The sequence below is a fragment of the Cydia strobilella genome, chromosome 19 (genome assembly GCF_947568885.1).
Source record: "Cydia strobilella chromosome 19, ilCydStro3.1, whole genome shotgun sequence".
NCBI lineage: Eukaryota > Metazoa > Arthropoda > Insecta > Lepidoptera > Tortricidae > Cydia > Cydia strobilella.
Window position 1 is genome coordinate 7,328,732 of NC_086059.1, and position 14,636 is coordinate 7,343,367.

The window sequence follows — 14,636 nt, forward strand, 5'->3', positions numbered from 1 at the left end:
GACATTTTCATATCTACGTTACAACCTGGTTTTAATGGCCAATACGAATTAGCCTTTTCATACAGTATACCTGCTTAGTTAGTAAGTAGGTAAGTAATTTAAGATTGGCTAAAGTTAAACCCTAAATATTTAGGACACTACGGTTACACTCACTAGTACTTTTAGTCCTATTGGCGACATGTTGTATGACATATTGTGTGTGTGGCCGTAGTGATCAAAATATTTTAAAATATGTCTCACGATAGTTTAATTTCGATTAACTAAATCCTGTTTGCGCAGTACTTAAGTTCTCACAAATCTTATCTAAGTGCTTCAGAACCTGGAAGTAAGTATAAACTTTATCTATGATACATACTGCAAATAGTTGTGAGCTATTTTCTTTACGGTTTGCTAAATCGCCGCAGATTCCTGATAAGAGCAGTTAAGTCGATATAAATTTTATAAAATGGCTACAGGTTCTATTACAAAACCTGGAAAATTTCTAAAAGCCTAGTTTACTAACTTTTAATTTAAACTTGTTCTAGATATAATAACTAAGATTTGTAATAAATAAAACAGAAGTAAAAATATCAGAACGCGTGTGTTCGTTGCTAAATACAATACAATGTAAAACCAATCTCAATTTAAATTAAACAACGACATGAAAACAATAAAACTATATTATTTCTCAGGCCTAAAAACGTATAGTACGATATTGGTGAAATCTTCAATTATAATAAAAAGAGATCATTACAATAAAACCAAATCATAACTATCTGAGGCAAAGAAAGTAAAACTCAAGCAATTGTTTGCTTTAGACTTGTGTCTATAGAATCTTTTCATCGCATGATAAGGCCGGGCACCATGTGTTCTCATTGTTTAAAAAACATGGGCGAACATAGTTATTAAACACACCAATGTATATGTAACCTCGGGAGCCGTAACATCCACTTATAATGAGGGCGCTCTTATACTGGTTTCACGCGAGCCAGCAACTAACCGGTGCTCGGCTAGCAATTGAAAAACCAGGTCTTGGTGTATTATAACAATACTCTTAGATTTTAACCATTGGTAGACCGTATATAGTCGTAATGAGGATTGAGAATGGTCAGCCGACGGCGTCAAGAATGGTACTTTACAGTAAAGATAATTGCAGAGATAGCCACCGACTTTGTAACCTGGATATAGAGATGACAAGTGACTGGATATTTGTGGCATCTGATTTTTTGTAGCTCCGTGACCGCATTATATAAACAAGACAAGTATATTATGAAGAGACATGACAAGTAATAGAATAGGAGAAAGCATTTGAACTCTTTCGATAAGGAATCAAACGAGTTTACTAGGCTGAAAGAAATTTACAAAACCGGCCAAGTGCGAGTCGGACTCGCGTTCCAAGGGTTCCGTACATTACATAACTTAAACAATGTATATTTTATGATGTGAAACGTGAGTGAAATGTCTTTAAAAAACCCGTAGGGGTCGGATCAAAAACTAAGTAACATAGGTTCTAATAGGTTTTCCTGTGATCTATACATAAAGATCTATTTTATGTATTTTTTTCAAAATTTTAGACCCAGTAGTTTCGAAGATAAAGGGGAATGGTCATTTTTTGCCTATTTTCTTGAATAACTTCTAAACTGTTTATCTTAAAATTATAAAGAAAATATATTTGAGATTCTCACAATGAGCTCTTTTATTTGATATGTAATACAATATAGTTTGACAAACTTTATTTTTTATTTTTCTCATTTACCCCCCAAAAGTGGCCCCCTTGTTTAAAATTAATTTGTTTACGTTACATGTCCATCTTTGGGTCACAAACTTACATATGTGTAACAAATTTCAACTTAATTGGTTCAGTAGTTTCGGAGAAAATAGGCTGTGACAGACGGACAGACAGACAGACAGACGCACGAGTGATCCTATAAGGGTTCCGTTTTTAGGGTTCCGTACCCAAAGGGTAAAAACGGGACCCTATTACTAAGACTCCGCTGTCTGTCCGTCCGTCTGTCTGTCCGTCTGTCCGTCTGTCACCAGGCTGTATCTCATGAACCGTGATAGCTAGACAGTTGAAATTTTCACAGATGGGTATTTCTGTTGCCGCTATAACAACAAATACTAAAAACAGAATAAAATGAATATTTAAGTGGGCTCCCAAACAACAAAAGTGATTTTTTTTGCCGTTTTTTGGGTAATGGTACGGAACCCCTCGTGCGCGAGTACGACTCGCACTTGGCCGGTTTTTTCCTTTTGAGGTACGGAACCCTAAACATAAAGAAATCATTTACACTAAATCAAACGCTCAGCTGCATTGGACAGCTATTTAAAACGTACCATATTATAAGTATTGTAGCCTAGAATTAAGCAGATGTATTATAATTCAAACGCGCCCTAATTAGTATTGAACTATTTACATAAGTTTATATGCCATTGATCTGTAAAAAACGATTAAGCTTTCTAAAATAAAGGGTATGATGTCACAATTCAAAACAATACATCGTTACGTATCTTAAGCCTACACAAACAAAAACACTTTCAAACAAGAGAAAAGATGACGTCGGGCACAAAAAGGAAAGGCACATTACACCTAAACAAACAGGATTTAACCTAAGGTCAAGAGGAAAGTGGCCGGCATAACACATACAAATCAATTGTTTTCACCACATACCGCGAATGCTAATAGTAAAAGTGAATTCATTGGAGTGGAATACACGCGCTAAGCGAGGATTAACATTTCTTTACATGATAGCAGTGATAAGTCAATTAATAAAGAGTGTTTAACTTCATACAACACCGAGTGCATCATTATATTTGTAGACGGGAATATTAATTAGGTTTAACTTTTAAGCTTTGCGTATAGGGTAAACTAATATTGTCATCTCATTTTTATTTATAACTGGGTAACTAATATGTGCTGATTTCATTTAAAAAATTCTCCTACTCTTGTTATCCGTTTATTTTTCTACCCATTTATTTCTTCCATACGGTAAATTCTACTACCTGAAGGTTGTCTGTAAGAGATCGCTTTTTAGCGATAAGACCGCCTGTTGTTGCTTAGTTCGCTATGTTAATTATAATGTATCTAAATTTGTTTTAACTATGCACAATAAAGAATATATTATTATTATTATTATTATTATTAGACTGGCCTGAGTGGTCTGACCGTTTACATAGGCACAAACATACAGTAAAAACATAAAAAGACAGCACATGATAGCAACCCACGAGTTGCCAGTAGCTACAGATACGCACAAAGCTACGAGACGAGATACGCACGAGGCGTTCTTTCTATGCAGGTTAAACATGATTGGTATGGGTTGTAATCCGATAATTACATAAAAAGGTTTTTTTTACCTTGGATTAGTAATTTATTACTACCAACCAAAGAGTGTGCAATACGGGTTAACATTAACACTTTTTACCAGTATACTTCGCTCTGATGCGATGTTCTGTGAATCTCGTTTTGCAATGGTAACGTGACCCGGCTGAATGCAATAGTGGCACAATTTACAAGTCATTCCCATTCTACTCGTAAATACAAGCTTTTGTTTAGCTGCACGTTCATACGCCCTTTTTACTCGTCTGGCAACTCATTTTCAAATAATTCTAGTTTAAATATTAACGGTCGTATCAAAATGAAATCAAAACCGTAACAAATTGTTAAATATGAATCGGGCTCCAGTGTTGCAATAAAAAAAACATTAAATATTAGTCTCAGAAAAGCGTTGTACATTACCTATACAATGTGTTCAAAACATGTACAAAAAATACACATACAAATCGTAACATAAACAAACACAATAAAACCAATAAAACATATCATAATCTAAAACATAGGTATTATGAAATGGGTTCAAGATTAAAAAACTTTTGACGATGAATATCCATAAGGAAAAGTATTTTATTTAACTTTTTTTTCAGTGTTATAACGTATATCGGTATTCAATAATTATGTGTTGATTGCTAATATATCATCTGACTTTTTAATCGTAAGTTTTAAAGATGTTTGTTACGTCCTCAATCTGCATTTGGCTAGCAAGAAGAGCATAGCTAAACACTCTTCTCTAAGGAGGTCTGTCCAGCAGTGAGACGTAGCTGGCGATGATCACGAATAATAAGCAAACAAGTCTACTTGAATGTGTTTGCCCAGGTCTTAGTTATCAGAAGGTTATCTCTTATCAACGCGATAAAAATAGTAAACAATGCTTAGCATGGTGGGTGCACTTAAACGTGCCATTATATCCATAATTTTAAGAGATAAAAATATTAACTTGACTGATGATGAAATTTAATGTTAAATATAGAATTGACGCCAAAGTTCTGTTTGCAGATTTCTGTTTGTAAAAAGGAAACTCGTTTTTCTTTATCTGACGCACTGTGTATCTGTGCTTAGTGTAGCAAATAAAAGAAATACAAACTCAACTTATAGGAGTAAATTATATGTAGGCAACAAATTTAAAACTTACGTAGATGTAATTGCTTTCATCCAAAGATAAGCAAGAAATTATGGTCACGGAAAGTTAAAACGAATTGACGGCATTTTATAAAGTCCTTAAATATAATTATGTTATACAATCCGGTGAGTTTCGTTATCCGGGTGAAATAAGCTATAATGGCTTAATTCGACAGGTGTCAACACATCGCGGGAACCTTAAAATAAATAAGTATTGTCCGAATGGAAAGTAGTCGCTTATTCCGTTGTCAACTCATTAAGGTCGCGATTTTTCGTTGTGTGTGCATCTAAAAGAACCTATGTTCTTGTGAATTACGTAGGTATTTACGTCTTGTTGGGTCAGCCGGGGGTTATAGGCTGAAAGTGACTTTCTACGGTCGACAAATGTTTATATTTCACACGTTTTCGCAGCTATGTAAGTTTGGTGACGCAATACATGTTTGATGACCGAATAGTAGTCATTCCATCTGACGTGTCAAAACTCTGAACAATTTACATGGAATTTTTGATTGTATTCAATAATAATATTACCTATTTTATAATATTTTCAAAAGCATAACCATAAAATTAAAATTTATAATACTGCCTATTATTTTGATGTCTATCATACGCCATACAACTTCAAGTTAAAAGTTGTGCACTGAATAAAATTTCACCAGTTTTTTTTTTAATCTTAATGTGTGTGAAAATTTAACTTTTAACCGCGGTGTACGGTAGAGCAATGGACCAAGTTCATTAGCGACCGTTGACCCACTCGGCGATTATAAGAAAGACTTTTACTTCTCGTCCTAAATTTTAAATCACTTGCACTTGATTTAATTGTGGGATTAACGATAACGATCAGTTTGTTAAACAAATATGAGAAAAAATTCATCTGAATTTGGTGATTTTTATGTGCATCCCAAAATGGCTCTTTTCGTGTCGCACAGTTAGTAGGTGGTGTAGGTACATCGTGGAGTAAATATTTAATACCTAAGTTCGTTAATTGCTCTCAGAAAGAGTTCTAATGACTGTTAATTTAAATTGCCTTGTTAATGGATCTTGTATTCCGCTAGTTTTTGTCTGTTTTATACTGCGATAGTTACTATTATAATTAAAATACATACCTACCCATCGACCTTCTTATGTTAAAATTCAAATCTATAATATATAAAATATCTAGATGATTCACTGTCTCGTAATCCATTACAAGCAACTATTGATATTATTTTTTGTTACGCTTGCCACCAGTTAACCCTTGCCTGAACTTTATCATTACAAAATGCTTGTTTGTTTGTGTCATCGTGACAGCAGACGGATAGATTGACAGTGTACTTAATTATACTTTTACTTTCGTATCTAATGTCATTTCGTGTACGTTTATGAATCTAATGAAATATTTCGTAATATTGGAATTAATGTAGGTAGAGTAATATTTAAAATAACATTTAGTACTCACTAGATCAAGTTAGTCGTCACAGGAATCTGAAAATAAAACAGAATTAATTAGTCATAAATAATGCATACGTTGATAGTAAAAGGTGCGAATAAAAAAATAAGGTAAGTGATTAAAGATCTTGACCTATATTTTCTTTGCAATCACTAAAGCTCTTTTAGCTGATACCTAGCTAATAAGGGCTAGTCATGAACCAGAGGTTTTAATTTTCTAATAATAATTAATTGGTATAATTTAAAACTAAGATAGCTACACTTATGCAGTAAAATATATAAAAAAATGGCTTAGGTTGATAACCCTTGTGTGATCTTGTTTTTAATAAGTCTTATTTATAACCATTAAGTAATCAAACTGAACAGTTCAAGGTATTTTTTTACCCAAATATGCTTTCATTTTTCTTGTGTCGAAATTCGTAAGTTGTCACATTAGGCATTCGCCGTATCTCCAGTGGCGGTGAAAGCCACCGGGACCAAGCCTTTTACGTGCACGGTGGTAATATAATATGTATCGTTCGGGGCGTCACAACTGCCACAAGCAGTGCTTCGAGCAAGTACTTGTCGAGTAATACATTTTTGACAAACATGACATTTTTAAAACAAGCTTTTAATGCAGATTACATGAAGGTAGTTTGTCTTTGGCCAGTCTCTGCCTTCATCTTTAGACCTATGATGGTTCACTGCATGTCATCAGAATCACGTGTAAGCATGAAAAATTAGAGTTCAATCGGACACACTGGTAAAAAACAAACAATGTGGAAAGCAATCGTATGTAGATCATCTTCAAGATTGTCTCAAAAAAACACATTTGTTAATGTTAATACATACCTACTGCGATCTCTCTTACATGTGTAACAAGTTAAAATGATTTAATCAGCAGCCAGCATCAGAAGTTGAATTAATGAATACAATTTTATAAAAAGTAAGTTTGGAAATGCGTCATCGGCTACTATGTTTACCTATTTAATAGACTAATCTAAGAAGGTTGTCTTTTCTTCACAGGATTCCACAAAGTAGACAAATATTGAAACCCGTAGACGGTTAAAATTTAATATCGCTGGGAACCTCTGCCCGCATGCTAAACCCATTAGTAGGTATAACGACATTTCCCGCTAACCACTGCTTTATTTTTATCATTGTCCCAAATTAGAGCCACATTTTAAACAATATTATAATACCGCTAGTTTGTGATTTGGTAGTTTAATAAATTTCTAATTTTAGAGAACCACAACGGGTCATATGTAACTGTCAATAACTGTATGTTTATTTAGAGTGGAGTGGACTTCAAACATATCAGATGGTAATGCATATACCTACCTACTTAAATACGTACTTAGAATAATATTTTACTTTGCTTTATGAAGCCGCTTTTTTCTGTTGGTTTTTTTTTTAATCTTGTTAATCATGAAACTATGATCGAAATATTTTTTATTACTGTGACAAATGCAACAAATTTTTAAACCTTAGTAAATCATTTATCATTGCTATTATAAGTAAATAAGTATATTTACATAATACTTATTCCGTTTATGATTAGGAGTTCCAAATAGCCCCAGGGTACGCCTCATCTAATACAATAACGATTTTCGAACAAATTATCTATTGTGTAATTACTGTTGTTAACTACTTGAGTAGGAAGATTTTAAAACAAGTCTCTCTTGTTGACAGTTCGAATATTTCGGAAGAAAACCTGTGTCAAAACGACCTTATTCGCCAACCAGTTCCTGAGGACATTATGTATACACAGTAGGTAGGTATACCTACGCAAAAATGTACAACTTCTCGAAAGCTAAGAACAAGGCGATGACTTTAACACGTAATGCATTCACGTAGTAAAATATGATTGAACAACTTTCGTTTTGCTAACGACCTACAATAATCTGAATTTAACATATTTTCAGCAGTTTATTAACCATTTTTTTGCATTTCTACTTCTTCTAATTGAGAGATTTATAGCAACTGTAAACATGACGAAACACGAACGTTGGCTTCACAGTCAAATTATACTAATATTGAATATAAAAATTTCCAACGCAAATCGTACGAGGCATCGAAATAGAATGACCAAATATTTACATTTCGTTTATCACTTCACATGAAAAACGGTAGGTGATAAGCTAATAAAATATAGTTATATATCTATAAGTATAATACCAATATGGACTGTTTGATTTTACAATTCAGTTAACAGTACTGAACCAAAAAAATAATTCTAATATAATAACATTAAAGAGCGAGAAATCTTGGCATGGAGACCTGCATCTGGGATCTTCTTATTTCCTAGGTATCTGGACCGAGACGGGTGACATCTAGCCACGCTGTTAACAATTATTGTCGAGAGCATTGCCTAGACGAACCAGTTTAAATGTTATCTTATAACACACATTATTATTACGTATCTTGAGCTCAACTTATACTAGAAACGGGAGTTTGAGACTAATGTTGTGCGAGCGACTGCCTCTGCCGCGATACTCTAGTGTTTTATTATACGCACTTAGATAGTTTGCCGCCTCTTGGTTCCGTTAATGTAGAAATTGAGACTGCATTTTAAGTCGTAGGCTTTTACTTTATTGTATTCGTTATATTAGTATTAATTTATTTCTGCATTTTTTTAATGAATGGTTGTAGAAAGGAAGAAGGCAACTCGTAGTTGTTTTAATGGGTATGGTATAAGTATATTCAGTATGCGGGTTTATGTTTGCTTATGACACTGTCGACTTTATTTAATGTCATGATTGTCATGAACGTAAGTGTCGTATAGTAACAGTTTACTGCACATAATTAGTGTCCATCCCGTTTCAAACAGCCCATTTTTTGATCTACCTATGAGTCCTACAACGGAGTGGAGATTTTAAATAACAAATCAGTCAGCGTTTTTCGAAATATGCCCGTGTTTTTTTTAGTGTATCCTACAGAATAATGTCTTTATTACTCCTTTGTCATAATCACACCTTTCTCTCCTTTTGTGGCAAATAAAAGAAAGGTGAAGCCATCTTACTAATTTACATGTTAAATACGTATAACGATCGACGACTTTATGAGAGTGGGCGAGCTGCTTCCTTAATTCGTGATTTTTATTAGCAGATTCATAATTATTTGTATACAGATTTTAATTGAAAAATAATAAGTCTACTAGGAAACTATAGCTGAAGAGGCAATACAGATAATTACGAGTATTAAAAAAAAGCTTAAAGTAAGGGCTTTTAAGTCAAGAAGTTATTCACGATTAATATACTTGTTCTTACAAAATAAATTACCGATTTAAATGAACACGGAAACATTAATTTATAGGTACTTAATTAATTACCAATTTGGTCATCTTATGTGGCCAGTAAAGGTTTCATAAGTAGAAAGTCGACGCAAAAAAGTAAGTAGGTAAGTAAATACGTTTATATAACGTCAAGAGCTTGATTGGCTGCGCCCTTTTGGGTGAATTCTACATTCTCGACAGATGACATTCCGTGATGCAAGCTACCTGTTATGTGCGAAGGCTGTGGTTACTGATTTTCATTGTGTGCTAATTTGTGTTTGTTGTGAATGTATTTAGGACGTTGTGTGGCAACATTAAGTTATTTGGTTGTTAGTCACCGCTCAATATAGCTTTAGTTTAAATAATATATAAGGTTAGCTGGAAGAGATCCCCTATAGGGATAAGCTCGCCTTTGTACCTAAATTTATATGAATTTCATGTTAACATTTTTTTTTGTACAATAAAGTGATTTACTACTACTACTATATTCATAGTACATCACAGTAAATCAAGTTAACGTAAATTACTAAATTAACTAGTTCTCATGGGTCAAGACATATAATAGTGCTAAAAAGTTACTAGGTATTTAGCATAATTAGGTTTGTTATAATTTACACATGCTTTGTATAAAAAAATCTAGAACCTAGTTAGATTAAAAACGCGGGACTACTCGTATATTGAAAATCCCTGGAATCGCAACGAGGAAAACAGCAGTTATGTAAGTATGGCAAGAGTTGCAGAAATGCAAGAATTCCACATGTCTCGTGTGCGAAGACAGCAATTACATAATTTAATATGAATCTGGGTGTCCTTAACCGTACGCTGCTCATTATTATAATGTATCTAATTATGTGTAAGATCAAGTCAGACATGATCTTTATTCATAGTTGTACGTAAATACAGTAAGTATGTTTGCAAGGTCGTAATTTATTCGAGACGTTTCTTTATTTTATGCAAAATAGGAAGAATGCAATGTCTCGTCTTGTTTCATGTTTTTGACGTAAGTACAAGTAAATCTACCTAGCTATTAATAATAATTAATAATAGTTAATAAGCCCAGTTTGAGGAACACTATACAATGGAACAAGTCGCACATAATGTCTTCAAACTTTTATGCCTTTCGACCGACTAACTTTTGGCGCTCAAAGTGAAAACACGAACATTAATATTATACTATGATCAACATTTTACTATATAAGTATTAAAGATTTTTTTTTTAATAAAAGTGTTATAGACTTAAAATAATGAAAATAATCCTTCGATAATTACTGCGTTAGGTAAACAGTTTCTAGATAATTGATAATAACGAAAAATCTGCGCGTAACTTAAAATAACATAACAAGCGCGTGAAATCTTAAATTCAACAGATTTTAATTGGCGAAACCACAACAACAGTTAAACTAGTCTCTTCCTTATTGCACTCAATGTTTTCTCAGGAAATACATATACCTTACTTATTGCAAAACCACATCAATTTAGTACACTTTGGTCGTCCCCGTTTGAGCTCTTTTTATAAGCATAAATAATCTAGTTAGATATATAATAATAGATAAAGGAAGGCATATAATATACTTAGATTTAGGTAAACATGTGAGTTTAGTTTCTATATTTATATTGCTTTAGCCTTTGTATGTCAGTGAGCCATTAGTAAGAAAGTACATATGTATGTCGTTTGTAGGTTTTTGTTAAATATTAAGTAAGTCATATATTACAGGACTCATTTATCTAAATACCAAGCGAGATCCAACTACATACATTTAGTTTGCTGAATGCTAACAATATTTACATACTGCAGCCATACTTATTAAGTCCTTATGAACTAAATAGCTTTTTTTACAAATAACAGAAACCTATACAAAGGTAAGGATGGAACCCTTTTAGTAACTGTTAAAACGATAAGAACTAAGCTCAAACCACGACGGAAATTACTCATAACTTCCTTTTTCATAAGTACCTTATAATGAATCAATTCGGCAATAGGGAACCCCAGTCAATAACATAGACTGACATTATCATACAGAAGAGCAAGACTTCCTCCGACCTTATATAAAAAAAGATTTTTTTTATTGGTAACTGTGTAGGTATACACATAGATGATCTGTACAAAAAAGGGTATCAACAGCTGCCCTGTTGCGAACATACAATATAGGTAATTCTTAAAAACTACTTATAAACTAAGCATAAACTAAATTAACAAACTTATTTACATTCTATAGCTACATACATTTAACGCCCCATTTATTTAACGATAAAGGAAAGGATGGGTTACTTTAGAAATCTGTATGTTACCCCACTGCTTGCAAGTGCACTGTACTATATGTTACCGTTAAAGCGATAGGAACCTGACTCAAATAACAACGGAAATAGATGTCATATATTAAAGAAAAAGTGACGAAGCCCTCCAGTGGTGAAGGCCGGATTCGAACCGGCGTCTAGCAATCCGGGCTAACGCCTTGAACCCCTTGGCCACCCCGCCACGGCGGAACTCGTCCCAATTTCTCGACTATATGCCATCTTACTAAGATTAGGCCTCTTTGACCAACTCTAAGGGCAAGCAGTAAGCGCTTAAATATTATTATTGCTTGAAATATTTGATAAAAATAATTTGATTTGTTTCCAAAGTTGTGAACGGAAATGACTTAACTTCCTTTTTTTATAAGTAAGAATGAATCAATTCTGCAATAAAGAACTCGAGTCACAGCCGCCACTAACATAGATTAGCACCACGACATTATCATACAGACGAGCGAGGCTTCCTGCTCCGGGTCACGGGGACGTATTTTCATGATGCGCGAGCGCATGTGAGTCGCTGATTCAGCCAGTGTAATTGGACCTTAAGGCTCTACTGAAAAAAAATGTTTGCTTAACCGTAACGAAATATTTTTGTGACACAAAAATTGAGACTTGCGAACTATGTGTTACACCGGCCAACAGGTCGGTTGGTAATAAAAATCGGGTTAGGAAATTGAACTAAATTGATATCTTTATAACTTTTTTTTATTATTAGCAAGGGAAAAATTAAAAAATCATTTATTTACACACAAGATATATACAGTTGTACTACTTAACGAAATTAATAACTTAAGTTTAGGTTTGTTTTTTATTAGTTTATGAGCCAGCTGCTTGTTTTTTTTTTGTGTCGTTGCGATTTGCGATAGGTCAGTGTTCTGGTTTTCAAGGTGTCAATCGATCGACACGACAACAACATTTGAAAAACTCTATTAAAATATATAAACACATAAATCACTGCGGAACACATAGTACACTCATACTATAGTCAGGTAACAAGCAAAACACATCGCATGCATCTAGAGAATTGATAAAATAGATAGTTTTATATTTGTTATACGTATCTGTTTATATCCGAAACTTCTCAAGAGAGTTAAGTAATAAATGAGCACACTTAGGTATGTAAAATTATCAAAAACTTAACACACAAGAAAATCAAATCATCCGTCTGGAAAACGAGTGCATACCATACCTATGTAAATACAAATCTAAAATTCAATGACTGCTGCAGGGTGGCCACAGTTTTCGAAACCACGACAGGAATAGTAACTAGTTTCTATGCAACATAAACATACCTACACGTTGAAGATTGTATCAACAGATGCAACGACATGGTAGATAGGTATCGATTTACACGTCAGCATTACTATAAAATGCCACCTCACGTATAGCCTTTCTTATTGCACTTACATAGCACCTATGTAGCCTTCCTTTTTCCTCATTAATCACATCTCATCTACTTAATTGTTGCACAACAGCACTCGGCACAAAATATAACATATAATAAGTGCCCAGTTACGCTAAAATAGCTCCAGTCTTTTTAACAATAGAGTTTACAATTGTACAACGTTGTTGACTGTAAATCTTAACTTTCAAATGGTTCAACCGATCAATAATTAGAAATAAATTGTCTGAGAGCAGTTTGATGGTAGAAAGTCCAGTTAACGTCTGTTAGGTGCCGATAAAACTGGATTGGAGTACATCTACATAACAAGGTAAACGTATTAAAAGCAGAATATTAATTAAGACAATTAACAGGTGTTAAATTACTCTTGTATTCACTATAACATAGAACATGTGTAGAAGGGCTTTATTAATTGGTTTTTATTCTTAATCTCTTCAACTCTAGACAGAAGTATGCAACTAATGTTGATTTAGCGTTTAACGTAATACTCATTCATTTGAGAAATACGTCCGGTCCCGCTGTATATATTTCCCAGGCTACTAAGGCCATTAATAACTTTGGTAGCTACTTAGCATTTAAAGATTAATTTAATAATATACGTAAGGCAATTAACTACTGACAAGAGTAATAAAAACTTACGGTAGTTACTTAATAAAAAGTTCGCTATAGTAACTTAATAAAAAGCCAGTAGTAGTTGATGTTGGTAGTAAAACCATTATCCTAACGTAAGAACGTAACCCGTAAGAATATGCAAGTTTCAAATCAAAAGAAAGTATGATTTGAAAGCGTAGGGTTTTTAGTTTTTAGTAATTTGTCTTGGTTGAGCATCATTTCTACTTATTGACATGTAGTTTTTCTCAATTGGAAACCCTAAAAAAAACAATGAGTTTCACGTGGGCTCTACACTAATTAATAAATTTCGGCGTTGTCACTGTCGTTGATTTAATTTTATAAGTAAAATAGGTAATGGATCATATAACCATGTCAACGTTAATTCACTTTGAATTAAAACAATTACAATAATTTTGTTCGTTGCCTGATAATATTCAAATGTTTACACTTAACAACGAATTTAATTTAATAATTACAATAGTAACAATACGCAAAATAGTGTCTATCACCGACGTGTTTCGCAACACATTTGCGATCTGACAGCAGCACGCCTGTCAGTGTAAATCGACCTTTACAGCGCCTGACACACGTTTAATCGGGCCCATTCGCCCCGCCGCTGTGCCCTTTTCATTGCATGACAACGTTATTACAAAGCATGAAGGCTCCTTTGAAAATCTTACATCAATAAGTGTTAGAATGCTTCCTTTCGTGTGTGCTTGTTCACCGAGGTAATTCAACGAAGGGAAAAGCGGGGTACAATGGATCAGGAACATATTGGAGCTGTAGTCGCGCCTGTTTGATTTTAAATTGTACCTATTGTTTTATTAAGCCTGTACCTATCTAATTCTTAAGCCTAATAATATAAATAACTGTAAGGATACTTAGAAACAATCATCGTACGATTTAATGAAAGTGTGAAAGAAAGATAGTACCTATTAGGTATACATTTAAAAAATTTAAACATCCGTTAATAATGTTTTTTCAGTCTACTAATGATCGTTTATGAAACTTTTGCATACCGGGAAATTAGTACAAATTTATATTCTATAGTAAAATAGGATAAAATAAACAATAAACGCTTTCATAAAAATGACATTCAGAACACTTCAGAAAAGAGGAAACAAAAACAGTTTAACTTCTTCCTTAAAAACTGTTTCCTGCAAACAAAGGCATGCACTGACGCAAGTTCTCTTCACGTGCCCCCTGACCCTTAC

At 33.6% G+C, this 14,636-nt stretch overlaps 1 protein-coding gene across 4 annotated transcripts in view; it reads right to left on the minus strand.

The window, feature by feature from the left end:
• Nucleotides 1–14,636, minus strand: part of LOC134750080 (zinc finger CCCH domain-containing protein 13) — an 86,640-nt gene that overhangs the window by 68,235 nt on the left and 3,769 nt on the right. For all 4 annotated transcript variants that reach the window (XM_063685171.1, XM_063685170.1, XM_063685169.1 and 1 more), the window contains exon 2: nt 5,874–5,899. The gene's annotated coding sequence lies outside the window, so the exon portion shown is untranslated. The remainder of the gene's footprint in view (nt 1–5,873; nt 5,900–14,636) is intronic.